Here is an 18,764-nt window from a genome sequence, read left to right as displayed (position 1 = left end):
GTAGGTGAGTACTGGTAAGACACAGCTATTATACACTTTTCTCTTGAGGGATAATGGCAACCTGCTGTTCATGATCTGAAGATGCCTGCCAAACGCACCCCAGCCAATTCTTATTCTTCTGATTATTTCCGTCTCATGATCCGGATCCACCGTCACTACCTGCCCTAAGTAGATGTATTCCCTTACCACTTCCAGTGCTTCATTGCCCATTGTAAATTGATGTTCTCTTCAGAGACTGTTAAACATTAGTTTAGTTTTTTGCAGAGTAATTTTTTGACCAACTCTTAGCTTTGCCTCTCCAGGTCAGTGAGCATGCATTGCAATTGGTCCCCGGAGTTAGTAAGCAAGGCAATATCATCAGCGAATGGCAAGTTACTAAGGTATTCTCCATTAACTTTTATCCCCAATTCTTCCCAATCCAGATCTCTAAATACCTCCTGTAAACACGCTGTGAATAGCATTGGAGAGATCGTATCTCCTTGCCTGACGCCTGTCTATGGAGCCGCTATGGATATCTTTCAGTATTTTTACATACGACACTTGTACGCTCTGAATCGGTAATGCCTCCATAACTGTTGAGGTTTCGACAGAATCAAATGCTTTCCCGTAATCAACGAAAGCTATGTATATAAAAGTTGGTTATATTCCGCACATTTCTCTATCACTTGATTGATAGTGCGAATGTGGTATATTGTTGAGTAGCCTTTACGGAATCCTTCCTGGTCCTCTGCTTGAGAAAAATCTACGGCGTTCCTGATTCTATTTGCGATAATCTTAGTAAATAGTTTGTAGGGAACTGACAGTAAGCTGATCGGTCTATAATTTTCAAATCTTTGGCATCCCCTTTGTTATGGATTAGGATTATGTTAGCGTTTTTCCAAAACTCCAGTACGCTCAACGTTATGAGGCATTGCGTATACAGGGTGGCCAGTTTCTCTTGAACAATCTGCCCACCATCCATCAACAAATCTGCTGTTACCTGATTCTCCCCACCTGCCTCCACCCTTTGTATAGCTCCCAAGGCTTTCTTTACGTCTTTCGGCGTTACCTGTGGGATTTCGAATTCCTCTAGAATATTCCCTCTTCCATTATCCTCGTGGATGTCACTGGTAGTGTATAAATCTCTATAGAACTCCTCAGCCACTATAACAATCTCATCCATATTGTAATCATATTGCCGGCTTTGTCTCTTAACGCATACATGTGGTTCTTCCAAATTCCTCGTTTCTTCTTCACTGCTTTTAGGCTTCCTCCTTTCCTTAGAGCACGTGAAATTCTATCCATATTATACTTCCTCATGTCAGCTGTCTTACGCTTGTTGATTAACTTCGGAAGTTCCGCCACTTCCATTCTAGCTGTAGGGTTAGAGGCTTTCACACCTTGGCGTTTCTTTATCAGATTTTTCGTCTCCTGCGATAGCTTACTCGTATACTGTCTAACGGAGTTACCACCGACTTCTATTGCACACTCCTTAATGATGCTCACAATATGGTCGTTCATTGTTTCAACACTAAGCTTCTCTTCCTAAGTTAAAGCCGAATACCTCTTCTGTAGCTTGATCTGGAATTCTCTATATCCCCTCTTACCGCTAACTAATTGATCGGCTTCTTATGTAAATGTTTCTTCCGTTCTCTCCTCAGGTCCAGGGTAATTCGAGTTTTTACCATCCTATGGTCACTGCAGCGCACCTTGCTGAGCACGTCCACATCTTGTATCATGCCCGGGTTAGCGCAGAGTTTGAAGTCTACTTCATTTCTAGTCTCGCCGTTCGGGCTCCTCCACGTCCACTTTCGGCTATCCCGCTTGCGGAAGAAGGTATTCATTATCCGCATATTATTATGTTCCGCAAACTCAACTAATAACTCTCCCCTATTCCTAAAGCCTATGCAATATTCCCCACTGCTTTGTCTCCAGCCTGCTTTTTGCCTACCTTAGCATTGAAGTCGCCCCTCATAGAAGCTTTCTACTTCCTGGTCATCATGACTGGATGTAGCGGCGTACACCTGTGCAACCTTCATTTTGTACCTCTTATTAAGCTTCACAACAAGACCTGCCACCCTCTTATTAATGCTATAGAATTCCTGTATGTTACCAGCTATATTCTTATTCTTCAGGAATCCGACTACTGGTTCTCGTCTATCCGCTAAGCCCCGGTAGCACAGGACGCGCGCGCTTTTTAGCACTGTGCATGCTTCTTTTGGCCTCCTAGCTTCACTGAGCCCTATTATACCCCCCATACTGCCCTCTAATTCATCCAATAGCACTGCTAGACTCGCCCCACTAGGTATGTTCTAGCGTTAAACATTGCCAGGTTCATATTCCAATGGCGGCCTGTCCGGAGCCAGGGTGGTGTAAAGGTAGAACACCCGCCTCGCGTGCAAGAGGTCCGAGGTTCAAATCCCTGTGCCGCGCAATTTTCCACCAGATTAAAAAAAAAATCTGCGTGTTGATAAAATTGCATAAACAGCCCTAGAGTGTGGCCTGATCCCGCTGACCAGAACCGGTAACGCACTCCCTCACCAGAGCAGGATAGGCCACCCTGGTGCAGTACTTGGCCACAACATCCTATATGAACACACCAATCGAACCCCGGCCCTCAGTCCCCAGCAGCTGCGAAGCAACTGACCACGGTGGCGGTCAGACCTGCGACGCCGCAGAGGGTGCTAAGAATCCCTGGCTCCGGACATACATACATGCACACATACATACATACATAAACACTTAGGAAAAAATGGACAAATGGGAGTAACTGCAGCTTTCAGTCGCGACAAACGGCTGAGAGCGAGAATTGCGGTCGGATCACTGTTCATTTACGACTCAGCTCTGAACGACTGCTTTTAGTATTGCAGCGAAAGCTGCGGCTAATATTGCTGCTGGGATCACTGCTCACCTACGCCGACAACGACGGGCGTGACAGCGGGTTCACGCCGCTTGCTTAGCATACTCGGGAGCGGGGGTTTGCCTTCCCGTTTAACCTCGTACTCCTTCTGTATAATCATATCAAGTGCAAATTAATGGTGTCGGTTACGGTGGAGCTGTGCTGCCATAATCGTCGAGGCAAGCAAAGTATACGGTGATTCCATCATTGCTGTTTGCTTTAGCCTTTAAGCGTGGCTTATAGCGACGAGGCGATTTGAACAGACCGGAAGAGATGGGCACTACTAACAGCAAGAACAAACGAAGAAAAGAAACACGCGAAAGAAAGGCTTCGCTTGACAACCTAGTTTTGTGGCAGTTACGATCACAAAGAATGATGGCATTAAGGTGATGAACTGAGGCATATTTTTAGTAGTGTCGCATCTACAGCTGTCTCGTGTATGCCTATAAATATTCTAAGCAATAACCGGGCAACACGCTATGACCTCGGCCAATGTCTGGGTATTGGTTGCGCCGACACGGCAGCCTATATTACGCTTTCCAAAAGACGGATAGAACGCGCAAGTCCAGCAACATACGCACCTCCACAGTTCACTAAAAACTACTATATGAGTGTTTGAGAGAAAATTCACCTTGTCGAAGCAGCAAACGTTCGCCAACCTCTTCGTACTAGCTGCTGGAACGTGTTTGCTTGCTTGCTCGTTCTTCACTTGTGGCGCTTACCCATTATGGAGTACCGGCCAAGAATCGGGCGGGTAAAGGTTTGAAAGTGACAGGGAAAGAGAGATAGAAAAAACTGAAAGAAAAATGAAGTCGGGATGAGTATAACGTTCATGTTATTAAAAAATACATTGATGGAGCAGACATAGTAATAAACCAAAATTGTACTAATACATGAACAGAAAGTGTTGTGTTCTATTTTGGGTGCTGTTACAATAATTTCGAAGAAGCAATCAGGGATCTAATGATCTATCCAATTATTAGTTTCGAGAATAAACATTGCTACCTTCTTGTGGCACGAAGATAACCTCAAATGGCCACGCAGATGTTCCTGTGCCTAAAGCCTAATGCAGAAGCCCCGAAGGAGAGGATATTTTGAGTATTTAAAGGAAATACCCAATTTTCGGAATGAATATTATAATGTATTTATTTGATTTTTAAATCGACGACGTGCTATTAGAAAGTGATCAATGCTTTCGTGTTCCTGGGAGGTTGGTCACAGGCGGAGCGGTGCCACACCAGACCTGTATAGGTAACAATTTAATGGTGGGATGTGGCAGCGTAATTTTTTTTATGGAGATCTCTACTTTATGTGTGGGACACCATTTCTTGTGCCATGAAAAGGAGAAATGGTAAAATTGTGACATTTGGATTTCCTCTTTTATAGAATCTTGGAAAAGGCAAAATTTTATAAACCTAGCCGCAGTAAAATAAGCCGAAATAGGCATAATAGAAATAGCCGATCCATCAAAAGACATCCGCGCAAGTGTGTCTACCATTTCATTAAGGAATATACCGCGATAGTTTCGAACCGATACCAACAGCCCCACGCTTATGTTTGAGGGGATGAAGGATTTAAATTTATTGGCTGCAATAGTGTCTTCAGATGACCTGAGTGATGTGCATACTGACAGCGAATGAGTCACTATAAGTGCTGTTGAATAATTTGAAGGAAGCTTTTGAAAGGCGAAGATAGCGGCTGATAGTTCAGCCAGAAATATAGCTGTGAAATCCGGAAGGCATAATGCACGTGACCAAGATAGTGGCTCCGAGAAAATACCCACACGTGTCTAGGCGAATCAAATGCCGACCTGAGATGATGATTGCGTCAGAGATTGCAGCGCATACCCACCAGTGGCACAAGAACCTGGTGGTCTTTACAGATGCGTTAGCGAATATTTTGAGCAAACGATAACGTTAAGGATAGAGCATAAATGTTTTTTTTTCAGGGTACGACACCTCGTCTCTTGTCAGTATTTATTCCAACTGGAGAGCTTTTACGAAATTCTTTTGCACACGAGAATCAATTGCGCTGGTGTATTCACGAGAAAGTAGGACTGAATCTCGATGTCACAAAATCGTAGCTGTAAATTCTGGGTAGTACTGAAACCCAATCTGGCAAGGAAGAAACAATCGAAAAAGGAAAGAGTAGAAGAAAAGGTTTTTGCTGACGAGTATCCCCACATAGAGAGCATACTCATTACGGCAGAAAAATAGAAAATATGTAGGTTGTAATACAAAGAAATAATACCATGCAGCCTTAAAAAAGTGGCAGTGTGGCCCGAAAGGCGAAGCATTGATTGCGATAGCAAGTTAGCAGACTGTTATGCGAAGTAAGGATAGTAATTATATTGAACGTGCTATATAGTATCATCCTACCGAAAATAGTGTACGCTAATCCCTTCCTGTGGGTTCGTGCCATAGCACGGAAATCGTGATCATCATCATGACGTGGCGATCATCACAGAGAGCATGTTTCGATAAGAATATTCACCGTCCACTTCTTGGCCAGCTGCCATTCTTGGTATGTGCCATAGTATAAATCACGACCTACTGAACTCCAGACCTGTATAGATCTCCCTGCTCCAGCACGCCTGGTCTAGTTCGCCCCTTTTGCCGCTAGGGACAGAACGTACCAGCAAAGTGGCGTTACTTATAGCCTGTTCGCTGTCGTCTGCCGGGATCTGTTCAGCGCTCGTGTTGCCACTTCGGCAAGCACAAAGGGCTTGTATTGGCGTTAAATGAATAAATTCACAAATATACAAAATAAAACATATATTTGCGAATGCTTTGAGTTTGAACAGTGAAACTAGAAGAGGAGGTGCGGTGCATGAAATGTAAACAACGAACATAGCTGGAAGCCGCAATGCTAGATCGATGGCATAAATGTCCCTTTCCTAGCCTCTGTAAGAGACCGGAAAAAATGCTTTAATAGATTGATAGGATAACCTAGCTTTCTTGAGCTGATTACTGATAGTCTAATGTCGTAGATGACATTAGAATTTACTGCTGCGTGCCGTAGTGAAAGGCAGATGATCTGGTTAAAGTATCGTAAAAGTATTCACGAGTAGGTCCTCCGCCCCATATGTGCAATAGGTTGATTGATTCTGTTTCAAGGAAAGGTGAGCATATCTTGTTCTTATTGTCGTTGGATGTCTAGCTCAGTAGAAAGCTCGCAAAAGCGATTCAAGTGCTTTAATACGTGCTGCTCTGCAGGCCTTAAATCGTTTCACGGAACTCTTTGCAAACTGTAAACCTAGCTTTTCTGCGTGGTACGGAGGCAGCATAACGGTGTTGCTTAAGATACGTACGAAGTGAAGCTGTGTGCGTAATTCACTTTTTGAACTCACGACGCAATCACGGACAACTTCTAAGAGTTAAAGTGAGTGGTAATTGTTCTGCCATCGCACATTACGGTGGTTTCAAGTTTCTAAAGAGCGCAGAAAGAAATTTTGCAACGTATAAGATGAAACTGTTGTGTACCTTACGAACTCTATAAGCAATACGATTTATAATAATCTGCATGAAAAAGGCAATAGGAGCGCCTATTTAACGCTATTTTAGAGAACAGCGGACTACACGCGCTTACAGTTTTTCAGGTTTGGGCAGTCAGCTTTTGGAGCCAAGTGACAGATCAAAGCCTTGTAACATTACTGTCACTGTGTTAGCAAAAATCAACTACACAACAAGTTCGTCGCAACACAACAGCCGCCATACTAATTACAACGCTGCACCAGTCAACCGTAGAGTAGCAGGCGAACAGATTATAAAAGCGACACCAACGGCCACTGGTTGAACAAGAGTGGGCGCACGTGGCTTCCATAGAAACCAGATATCTGTGCAGGTCTAAAGATCCAGTAGGTCGTGGTATGAATACAATCACCATAACCAACACACAGCCTCGCGTTTGGCTGATTCCAGGCTGTAGGTAGGTGGCATAGTATGAAAATTGTAATTATCATTAGCACGTTGCCAGCACCAGAAAGGTCTGGTTGGCGCTGACATAAAATTTTCACGTGTATTTGTTTATTGCGCGACCACGTTACACCACCCAACAAATGTTAGCGCACAGCGCACGATGCACCTGCATGTAGCAGAAATTTCTCGAAAAGTTATCGATGGTTCTATCCGCTGTCGGTTGTCACGGAATATTGTGTAACATTATTTCATCGCGCGACACGAATGGTGTCGAACTTTCTGCAAGACACGCGGGAACCAGCGATCACTCTTTACCCTTCGGTGACTAATCAGATTATGATGATCACCGGCTGAGTTCGCCGCTATCGTTGTGCTTTAGGTATAGCGTGTTTTTTGTGGGCACAGGTTCCACGAATAAAAGTTAGTTTCGTCTTTAACAGTGTTCCTACTGTGTTATTTAGCGTCACTATCAAGTGATATCTGGGGGAGGTGCTTTGCGTTCATGTACTGCACGCCCACACAAAGCCATGACCCAAGCCCGAACGCGGCAGAAAACACGAACGTCGCGATGAAGCAGCGAGGCAGCCGCAGGCTGCAAGGACTGCTCCCGGAGCACGGACTTTTCCCTGAGACGACCAGAATGATCGTCGACAATCCAACCTAAGTGGCAGCTCCAGCGCCCCCATCGTGCTGCAGCAGCCCAGGGAGCCTCCGACGTTTCAAGGTTCAACATTCGAGGACCCCGAAAGCTGGCTTGAGACGTATGAGAGGGTTGCTGCATTTAGCAGCTGGAACAACGACAGCAAACTACGACATCTCGTTTTCGCTTTGGAAGACGCCACCACGACGTGGTTCGAGAACTAAGAAGCCACTTTAACGACGGGAGACCTGTACCGAAGCAGCTTCCTGCAGACATTCACGAGCGTCGCGCGCCGAGAACGAGCCCAAGCACTATTATAAATCTGAGTGCAGCTGCCTAATGAGATCACCGCGATCTTCACGGAGGAGATGGGCCGTCCTTTCCGCCACGCCAACCGGGAAATGTCTGAAGAGAAGAAAGCCAGCCTACTCATGCGTGGTATGAAGGAGGAACGTTTCACTGGCATGATACGAAACCAACCGAACCCTGTCGACGAGCATTTTTGTGAGGCCGCAAGCACCGAGATGAGAATACACATGCGGCGCCGGCCATTCAACCGCAGCATGAAATCTACAAACTATGCCGGAGTTAAATTACTGCCCACCGACGATCTGCGCGAGGCTATCAGAGCGGAATCACGGAAAGAGCTGCAGAAGCTGTACCCAATGTCACAGCCTCGAGTGACCTCAGCCACCGAAATCGTCAACGAGGTTCAGCGATCGCTTCGAGTTCCTGAGGTGCAGCCACAATCGCCGCAACCACAGCCGGGAGCGTTGACCTACGCCGCCGTCGCCCGCCGTCAATGTCCCCCTGAACGTCCGCGTCATGGACCTGTAACGCCGCAACTGCGTCGTCCACCGCCAGCACGCCCACGCATCAAGTCACCCAGCGCAGCTACGCGAGGAAGACGGACATTTGGCGCACGCGCGAACACCGGCAGCTCTGCTACCATTGCGAGAAAGCAGGACACATCTTCCGCCGATGTTTTTACCACGAGATGGGATTGCGAAGGTTCGCCGTCAAGGCGCCGCCCCCTAGGCAAGGTGAACGCCCACGTGGCATCGCTGATAACATGGCCACTACACAGTGGAGCCCTCGACAACCATCCCGTTCACGATCACCAGGCCGCTACCGGTCGCCGCAGCGCCGACCATGTACTGGCCAAGCCTGTGGCCGGTCTGTCAGCCCATATCCGGAGAACCAAAAGCAGCAACCGACGGAGGTGTGGTTGCTGTTCGTCAAAGTGACGAAGATCCTCCGTCGCTGACGAAGACGCCGAAGACACTACCTAGAAGACATAGCAACGACACGCCGCCACCCTCACGAAGCCTGGAAGCAGAGATTGCACCGACCAAGGACCTGACGACGCGATCTACCAGCTGCACGTCAATGCGCCGCAGCCGTCATCCGACGCCAAGGCTTAACTGCAACGCAAAACGAAAAACCACGAACCTGGAAGTGTTCCTCGATGGCCATGAATTCACCGCATTAGTAGGCACAGGAGGCGACTACTCCGTCATGAGTGGACCGTTCACCGCCAAGTTGCAGAAAGTTAAGGTTGTGTGGGAATGCCCCCAAGTGCGACCGCTGGAGGACACCTAATAATGTCGACTGGAATCTGCACCTCGAGAATTACAGTTCATGACTGGACCTACCCTGCCACGTTCGTTGTCCTCCAACAGTGTTCCCAAGACGTCATTCCCGGCATGGACTTTCTGAACCAACAAGGCGCCATCACCGACATGAAGTCGAAGTCGATCACGCTACCGGAAGATTATGCGATACGGAGAGCTGTCGTAGTTAGCATTCCTCGAGTGCGCTCGAAGATCAAGTGAGCATCTCGCCTCGCTCCAGCATTGCTGTTACCGTTGGAACCGAAACACCGTCAGATGTAGAAGGCGCCACGAGGGCGACCAATGTCTATTGCTCAAACGTGAAATTTGCGTCATGAGAGGGATCGCTCGCCTGCATGGAGGGAAAGCGAAGTTATGCTGACAAACGTCAGCCATCAATTCAGGCACATCAACAAGGGCACTATGATCGCGTACAATGAGGAAATTGTGGAAACCAGGTATGCGTTTGTCCTCTAGGATTCTGCCGCATCAACCCCGACGACCATACTTTCCGAACCAGACTTCAACATAAGTCTGTCTCCCCATGATTAGCTGCAACAGCTCAGAAGTCTACCCCGATGATTCAAAGCTTGATTTTGACGTCATCGAGCATTCGACAAACACCAGTAGCAAAGCACCGCATAATAACCGAAGAGTGCGCTTGACCACTCCGCCAGAACCCTTATCGAGTTTCGACGCGGGAACGTGAAGCTATTAGGCAACAAGTCGATGAAATATTGCACGACGACATCATCCAGCTGTCGAAAAGTCTGTGGGCATCTCCTGTCGTCTTGGTGAAGGAAAAGCATGGAACCTACGTTTCTGCGTCGATTATCGTCGACGGAACAAGATCACGAAGAGGGACGTCGACGAAGCACCCCCGCCAGATGTCGCGTGATAGTGACGCTAACGAACACAGTGGCAATAATGTGAAAGACGAAACTAACTTTTATTGGGCCGCTCGCCTGCTTGCGGATAAAGAGCCAGCAGATAACCGACAGCCAACTCCTTCCACGACGCTACGTAGAGTACCAGCCAGGAAACCGTGTTAGGGTTAGTACCCCAATACGCCGACGACAAGTTAGCGAGAAGCTTTTACGCCGCTATACCAGGCCCTACTAGATCATGCGGCGCAGTGGCGCACCCGACCATGAGGTCATACTAGACGGCATTTCGTTATCACAGCGGCGCCGTTCACGACCTGAAGTAGTCTATGTTGCGCAACTTAAGACGTCCTACCAGCGCTAACGAACTTTGGAACTTTGGATAGCTGAACTCTGCACCTTCTTTTTATGGACTCCTAGTTTGAACTTTGTTTCTTTGTTGTCTTGTTACTTTTGTTTAATAAGTCACCTTTTTGGGTTTTGCTCTCTTATGTTTGTAGCATGGGGACGATGCTATTTAAGAGGGGGTATGGACATGTGTAGTTATTTATCTTTATCGGGTTGCCCAGTTTCACTTCCTAATAAATGTTACCGCAAAGCGCAGGACGCGCCTGCATGTAACGGAAGTTTCTTCAAGGTTATCGGTGGTTCTATCCGCTGACTGTTGTCACCTAACCTTGTGTAATCTGATTTCATCGCGCGACGCGAATGGTGTAAAACTTTCTGGAAGACAAGCGGGCTCCTATGACAAGTCTGGAACCTTCGATGACTGATGTATATAAGCCGGCGCACTTGACCTGCAGATCGTATTCAGACGATAGCCGGCAGTGTTCGCCGCTATCGTTGCGCTTTAACTGTGGCCTTTTTTTCGTGGGCGCAGGTTCGCCCAATGAAAGTTATTTTCGTATTCCACCGCATTGCAACTGTGCACTTTACCGTCGCTACCACGTGACAATACGTGCCGCCTTCTTGTCGAACCCTTATTATTTGTATATACCATAGTACACGAATCTCTATCATAATTACCACACAGACGCTCTGCTTAGCCGATCCCCTGCTCTGGATATGTGTCATTGTATGGAAAAAACATAATCATCACTCTTCCAATCAGAAGTGTTCAAAATATTAGACTGGGTAAAATTAGGAGTGAGGATCAACCGCGAATAACTCAACAAGCTTCGGTTCACTGAGACATTCGGCAGTGCTGAGGACAGATAGTAACAAATACTTAAGGACTTTAGCCTATGAATTGTAGAAGTATGGCTGTACGTGATTATGCTGAAGACAAAAGTAACGTTCCGTAGCTTGGCAAGAAAAGAACAATTCATTATGCCCAGTCAGTCTCTAGAACAACACGAGAGTCTAGGTAAATCTAGGTAAATTACTCACATGGGACTCTGACGATGACGAGAAAAGTTTAGAGAAGAATAAAAATTGTCTAGAGCGCATAGCACAGGATTATCAAGTCACGAGCCGCAGTTTGCTGCTCTACCGCTGGCTAAAGAAATATATAGCTCACCACAAACTGCGCTTCAGCTATACGATCCTTCTAAAGCGTAAAAATGCCCTCAAGAGACAACCGCTTGACTATCTTGAAGAAAATTTGGTGAATTTGAGGGGAAATTGAAATTCTGGCAATATTAGAATAAAGTTCATTCAATAACACTTTTTGAAAACTGCTCGATAACAAATTGTCTATAGTCTATAACAGGTTGTCTACTCCATAGTTGTGCGTGGCACGAAAGAATAAGAGACAGTCTGTACGTGTGCGTGGCACGAAAGAATGAGAGAAACTCTATAGTTGCCTACAGCACGAAATAATGAAAGAAACTCTATAATTGTGCGTGGTACGAAAGAATGAGAGAAACTCTATAGTTGCGTGTAGCACGATGGAATGTGAGAAACTCAATAGTTAGGAGTGGCACAAAAATATGAGAGAAACACTATAGTTGCATGTAGCACGATTTAATGAGAGAAACTCTATAGTTGTGCGTGGAACAAAAGAATGAGAGAAACTCTGTAGTTGTGCGCGGCACGAAATAATGAGAGAAACTCTATAGTTGTGCTTGGCTCGAAAGAATGAGAGAAACTCTAAAGCTGTGCGTGGCACGAAAGTATGAGAGAAACTGTATAGTGCGTGCAACGAAAGAAGGAGGGAAACTCTAGAGTTGCGTGTAGCAAGAAATAATGAGAGAAAGTCTATAATTGTGCGTCAAGCGACAGACTGAGAGAAACTCCATAGTGTGCGTGGCACGAAAGAATGAGAAAAACTCTATAGTTACCGGTGGCACTAAAATATGAGAGAAATTCTATAATTGTGGCTGGCATGAAAAAATGACAGCTCTACAGTTGTGCGTGGCACGAAGGAATGAGACACTCTATAGTTGTGCGTGGCACGATGGAAGGAGAGAAACTCTCTAGCTGTGCGTGACACGATAGAATGACAGAAACTCTATATTTGTGCGTGTAACGATAGAATCAGAGGAATTCAATAGTAGTGCGTGGTACGATAGAATAAGAGGAACTGTAAAGTTCGTGGCACGAAAAAATGAGAGAAACTCTATAGTTGTGCGTAGCACGAAAGAATGAGACAAAGATTATAATTGTTCGTGGCAAGCAAGAATGAGAGAAACTCTATAACTGCGCGTGGCACGAAAGAGTGAGAGTAACTCTATAGTTGCGTGTATCACGATAGATTGTGAGAAACACTATAGTTATGTGTGGCACAAAAATATGAGAGAAACCCTATAGTTGCGTTTAGCACGATTCAATGAGAGAAACTCTATAGTTGTGCGTGGAACGAAAGAATGAGAGAAAGTCAATAGTTGTGCATGGCACGAAATAATGAGAGAAACTCTATAGTTGAGTGTAACGCGATAGAATGAGAGAAACTGTACACTGGCGTATAGCACGAAAGAGTGAGAGAAACTCTATAGTTGCGTATAGCATGATTTAATGAGAGAAACTCTATAGTTGTGCGTGGCTCGATAGAATGAGAGAAACTCAATACTTGTGCATGGAACGATAGAATGGGGGAAATCCCATTGTTCTGCGGGACACGCAAGATTAAAAGAAAATATATAGTTGTTCGTAGCACGAAAGAGTGAGAGAAACTCTATACTTGTGACTGGCACGATACAATGAGGGTAACTCCATAGTTGTGCGTGGCATGAAAAAATAAGAGAAAGTGAATAGTCGTGAGTGGCTCGAAAGAATGTGAGAAACTCTGTAGTCACGTATAGCACGATATAATGAGAGAATCTCGAATGTTGTGCATGACACGAAATAATGGGAGAAACTCTATAGTTGTGCTTGGCACGAAAGAACGAAACTGTATAGTTGCGTGTAGCACAATAGAATGAGAGAAACTCTACACTTGTGTGTGGCACGATAGAATGAGCGAAACTCCATAGTTGTGCGTGACACGAAAGAATGAGAGAAACTCTATAGTTCCGTGTAGCACGATAGAATAAGAGAAACTCTATAGTTTTGCGTGCAACAATAGAATGCTAGAAACTCCATAGTTATGCGTGACGCGAAAGGATAAGAGAAACTGTATAGTTGCGTGTAGCACGATTAAATGAGAGAAACTCTTTACTTATGTGTGGCACGATAGACTGAGGGAAACTCCATAGTTGTGCGTGACACGAAAGAATGAGAGAAACTCTATAGTTCCGTGTAGCACGATAAAATAAGAGAAACTCTATAGTTGTGCGTGGAACGATAGAATGCTAGAAACTCCATAGTTATGCGTGACGCGAAGGGATGAGAGAAACTGTATAGTTGCGTGTAGCACGATTAAATGAGAGAAACTCTTTACTTATGTATGGTATGATAGAATGAGCGAAACTCCTTAGTTGTGCGTCGCACGAAAGAAAAAAAAAGGATATAGTTGTGCGTGGCACGAAAGAATTAGAGAAACTCTATACTTGCGTATAGCACGATATAATAAGAGAAATTCTATAGTTGTGCATGACACAAAAGAATAAGAAACTCTATAGTTCTGCGTGGCACGAATGAATGAGACAAACTCTACAGTTGCGTGTAGCATGATAGAATGAGAGATACTCTTTACTTGTGCGTGGCACGATATCATCATCATCATCATCAGCCTGGTTACGCCCACTGTAGAGGAAAGGCCTCTCCCATGCTTCTCTAAGAACCCCGGTCATGTACTAATTATGGCCATGCCGTCCCTGCAAACTTCTTAATCTCATCCGCCAACCTAACTTTCTGCCGCCCCCTGCTACGCTTCCCTTCCCTTGGAATCCAGTCCGTAACCCTTAATGACCATCGGTTATCTTCCCTCCTCATTACATGTACTGCCCATACCCATTTCGTTTTCTTGATTTCAACTAAGATGTCATTAACTCGCGTTTGTTCTCTCACCCAATCTGCTCTTTTCTTATCCCTTAACGTTACACCTATAATTCTTCTTTCCATAGCTCTTTGCGTCGTCCTCAATTTGTGCAGAACCCTTTTCATAAGCCTCCAGGTTTCTGCCCCGTAGGTGAGTACTGGTAACACACAGCTATTATGTACTTTTCTCTTGAGGGATAATGGCAGGCTGCTGTTCATGGTCTGAGAAAGCCTGCCAAACGCACCCCAGCCCATTCTTATTCTTCTGATTATTTCCGTCTCATGATCCGGATCCGCCGTCACTACTTGCCCTAAGTAGACGTATTCCCTTAAGACTTCCAGTGCCTCACTGCCTATTGTAAATTGCTGTTCTCTTCCGAGACTGTTAAGCATTATTTAGTTTTCCGCAGACTAATTTTTAGACCCACTCTTCTGCTTTGCCTCTCCAGGTCAGTGAGCATGTATTGCATTCGGTCCCCTGAGTTACTAAGCAAGGCAATATCATCAGCGAATCGCAAGTTACAAAGGTGTTCTCCATTAACTTTTATCCCCAATTCTTCCCAATTCAGGTCTCTGAATACCTCCTGTAAATACCTTGTGAATAGCATTGCAGAGATCGTATCTCCCTGCCTGACTCCTTTCTTTATTGGGATTTTGTTGCTTGCTTTATGAAGGACTACGGTGGCTGTGGAGCCGCTATAGATATCTTTCAGTATTTTTACATAGGGCTCGTGTACACCCTGATTCCGTAATGCCTCCATGACTGTTGAGGTTTCGACAGAATCAAACGCTTTCTCGTGATCAATATAAGCTATGTATAAGGGTTGGTTATATTCCGCACATTTCTCTATCACCTGATTGATAGTGTGAATATGATCTATTGTTGAGTAGCCTTTACGGAATCCTGCGTGGTCCTTTGCTTGACAGAAGTCTAAGGTGTTCCTGATTCTATTTGTGATTACCTTAGTAAATAGTTTGTAGGCAACGGACCGTAAGCTAATCGGTCTATAATTTTTCAAGTCGTTGGCTTCCCCTTTCTTATGGATTAGGATTATGTTAGCGTTCTCCCAAGATTCCAGTACGCTCGAGGTCATGATTCATTCGGTATACAGGGTGGCTAGTTTCTCTAGAACAATCTGTCTACCATCCTTCAACAAATCTGCTGTTACCTGATTCTTCCCAGCTGCCTTCCCCCTTTGCTTATCTCCCAAGGCTTTCTTTACATCTTCCGGCGTTACCTTTGGGATTTCGAATTCCTCTAGACTATTTGCTCTTCCATTATTGTCGTGGGTTCCACTGGTACTGTATAAATCTCTATAGAACTCCTCAGCCACTTGAACTATCTCATCCTTGTTCGACATGATATTGCCGGCTTTGTCTCTTAACGCATACATCTGATTCTTGCCAATTCCTAGTTTCTTCTGCACTGTTTTTAGGCGTCCTGCGTTCCTGAGAGCATGTTCAATTCTATCCATATTATACTTCCTCATGTCAGCTGCCTTACGCTTGTTGATTAACTTCGAAAGTTCTGCCAGTTCTATTCTAGCTGTAGGGTTAGAGGCTTTCATACATTGGCGTTTCTTGACCAGATCTTTCGTATCCTGCGATAGTTTGCTGATATCGTGCCTAACGGAGTTACCACCGACTTCCTTAGCACACTCCTTAATTATGCCCACAAGATTGTCGTTCATTGCATCAACACTAAGGTCCTCTTCCTGAGTTAAAGCCGAATACCTGTTCTGTAGCTTGATGTGGAATTCCTCTATTTTCCCTATTACCGCTAACTCATTATTCGGCTTCTTAAGTACCAGTTTCTTCCGTTCCCTCCTCAGGTCTAGGCTAATTCGAGTTCTTACCATCGTGTGGTCACTGCAGCGCACCTTGCCGAGCACGTCCACATCTTGTATGATGCCAGGGTTAGCGCAGAGTATGAAGTCTATTTCATTTCTAGTCTCGCCATTCGGGCTCCTCCACGTCCACTTTCGGCTATCCCGCTTGCGGAAGAAGGTATTCATTATCCTCATACTATTCTGTTCCGCAAACTCTACTAATAACTCTCCCCTGCTATTCCTAGTGCCTATGCCATATTCCCCCACTGCCTTGTCTCCAGCCTGCTTCTTGCCTACCTTGGCATTAAAGTCGCCCTTTAGTATAGTGTATTTAGTTTTCACTCTACCCATCGCCGATTCCACGTCTTCATAGAAGCTTTCGACTTCCTGGTCATCATGACTGGATGTAGGGGCGTAGACCTGTACAATCTTCATTTTGTACCTCTTATTAAGTTTCACAACAAGACCTGCCACCCTCTCGTTAATGCTATAGAATTCCTGCATGTTACCAGCTATATTCTTATTAATCAGGAATCCGACTCCTAGTTCTCTTCTCTCCGCTAAGCCCCGGTAGCACAGGACGTGCCCGCATATTAACACTGTATATGCTTGTTTTGGCCTGCTAAGTTCACTGAGCCCTATTATATCCCATTTACTGCCCTATAATTCCTCCAATAGCACTGCTAGACTCACCTCACTAGATAACGTTCCAGCGTTAAACGTTGCCAGGTTAATATTAGAATGGCGGCCTGTCCGGAGCCAGTGATTCTTAGCACCCTCTGCTGCGTCGCAGTTCTAACCGCCGCCTTGGTCAGTTGCTTCGCAGCTGCTGGGGACTGAGGGCCAGGGTATGATTGTCGTGTTCATATAGGAGGTTGTAGCCAAGTACTGCACGAGGGTGGCCAATCCTGCTCTGGTGAGGGAGTGCGTTACCGGTTCTGGTCACCGGGATCAGGCCACACTCCAGGCCTGTTTGCGCAATTTTATCAACATGCGGATTTTTTTCTTTCTTTCTTTTAATACGGTCGAAAATTGCCGGCACCGGGATTCGAACCACGGACCTCTTGCACGTGAGGCGGGTGTTCTACCTGTAAGCCACCGCTGCAACCTAGAATGAGGGAATTTCCATAGTTGTGCGTGGCAGGAAAGAATAAGAGAAAGTCTATAGTTTTGCGTGGCGCGAAAGTGTGAGAGAAACTCTGTAGTTGCCTATTGCACGATATAATTAGAGAAAATCTATAGGTGTGCGTGGCACGAAAGAACTAGAGAAACTCTATAGTTGCGTGTAGCAAGATAGAATGTAAAAACTCTATAATTGTGCGTGGAATGATATAATGGGGCAAACTCCATACTTGTGCGTGACACCAAAGAATGAGAGAAACACTATAGTTGGGTGTGGCGCCAAAGAATGACAGAAACTCTATAGTTGCGTATAGCAAGATATATTGAGAGAAATCCTAAACTTGCGCATGGCACGAAAGAATAGGAAAAGCTTTATAGTTCCGTGTAGCGCGATTTAGTGAGAGAAACTCTATAGTTGTGCGTGGAACGAAGGAATGAGAGAAACTATAGTTGCACGTGACACAAAAGAATGAGAGAAACTCTATAGTTGTACTTGGCACTAAAGAATGAGAGAAACTGTATAGTTGCGTGTAGCACGATAGAGTGAGAGAAGCTCCATAGTTGTGCGTGACACGAAAAAATGAGAGAAACTCCATAGGTAAGTGTGGCACGAAAGAATGAGAGGAATTCTATAGTTGCGTATAGCACGAGATAATGGGAGAAACTGTTTAGTTTTGCTCCGCTCGAAAGAATGAGAGAAACTCTATAGTTGTGCGTCGCAAAAAAGAATAAAAAAAAGTATATAGTTGTGCGTGGCACGAAAGAATGAGAGAAACTCTATAGTTGCGTATAGCACGATACAATGAGAGAAACTCTATAGTTGTGCATGACACGAAAGAACAATAAGAAACTCTATAGTTCTGCGTGGCAGGAATGAATGAGAGAAACTCTATAGTTGTGCTTGCCAAGAAAGAATGGAAGAAACCATACAGTTGCATATAGCACGATAGAATGAGAGAAACACTTCACTTGTGCTGGGCACGAAAGAATGATAGAAACTCTTTAGTTTTGTGTGGCACGAAGGAAGGAGAGATATTCTATAGTCGTGCGTGGTGCAATAAAATGAGAGAAACTCTATAGTTGTGCGTGGCACGATAGAATGAGAGAAACTCTATATTTGTGCGTGTCACGATGGAATGAGAAGAACTCTAAAGTTGTGCGTGGTACGAAAGAATAAGAGAAACTGTATAGTTCGTGGCACGAAAAAAAGGGAGAAACTCTATAGTTGTGCGTAACACGAAAGAATGAGAGACAGACTAGAATTGTTCGTGGCAAGAAAGAAAATGAGAAAGTCTATCGTTGTGCGTGGCACGAAAGTAGGAGGCAAACTGTGGGTGTGTGTTGCACGAAAGAGTGAGAGAAAGTCTATAATTGTGTTGGCACGAAAGAATGAGTGAAACTCTATAGTTGCGTATAGCACGATATAATGAGAGAATCTCTATAGTTGTGCATGACCTGAAAGAATAAGGAGAAACTCTATAGTTGTGCGTAAATGAGAGAATGAATGAGAGAAACTCTACAG

Source organism: Dermacentor andersoni, chromosome 5 (assembly GCF_023375885.2).
Source record: "Dermacentor andersoni chromosome 5, qqDerAnde1_hic_scaffold, whole genome shotgun sequence".
Lineage (NCBI taxonomy): Eukaryota > Metazoa > Arthropoda > Arachnida > Ixodida > Ixodidae > Dermacentor > Dermacentor andersoni.
This window is presented reverse-complemented; position numbering follows the sequence as displayed.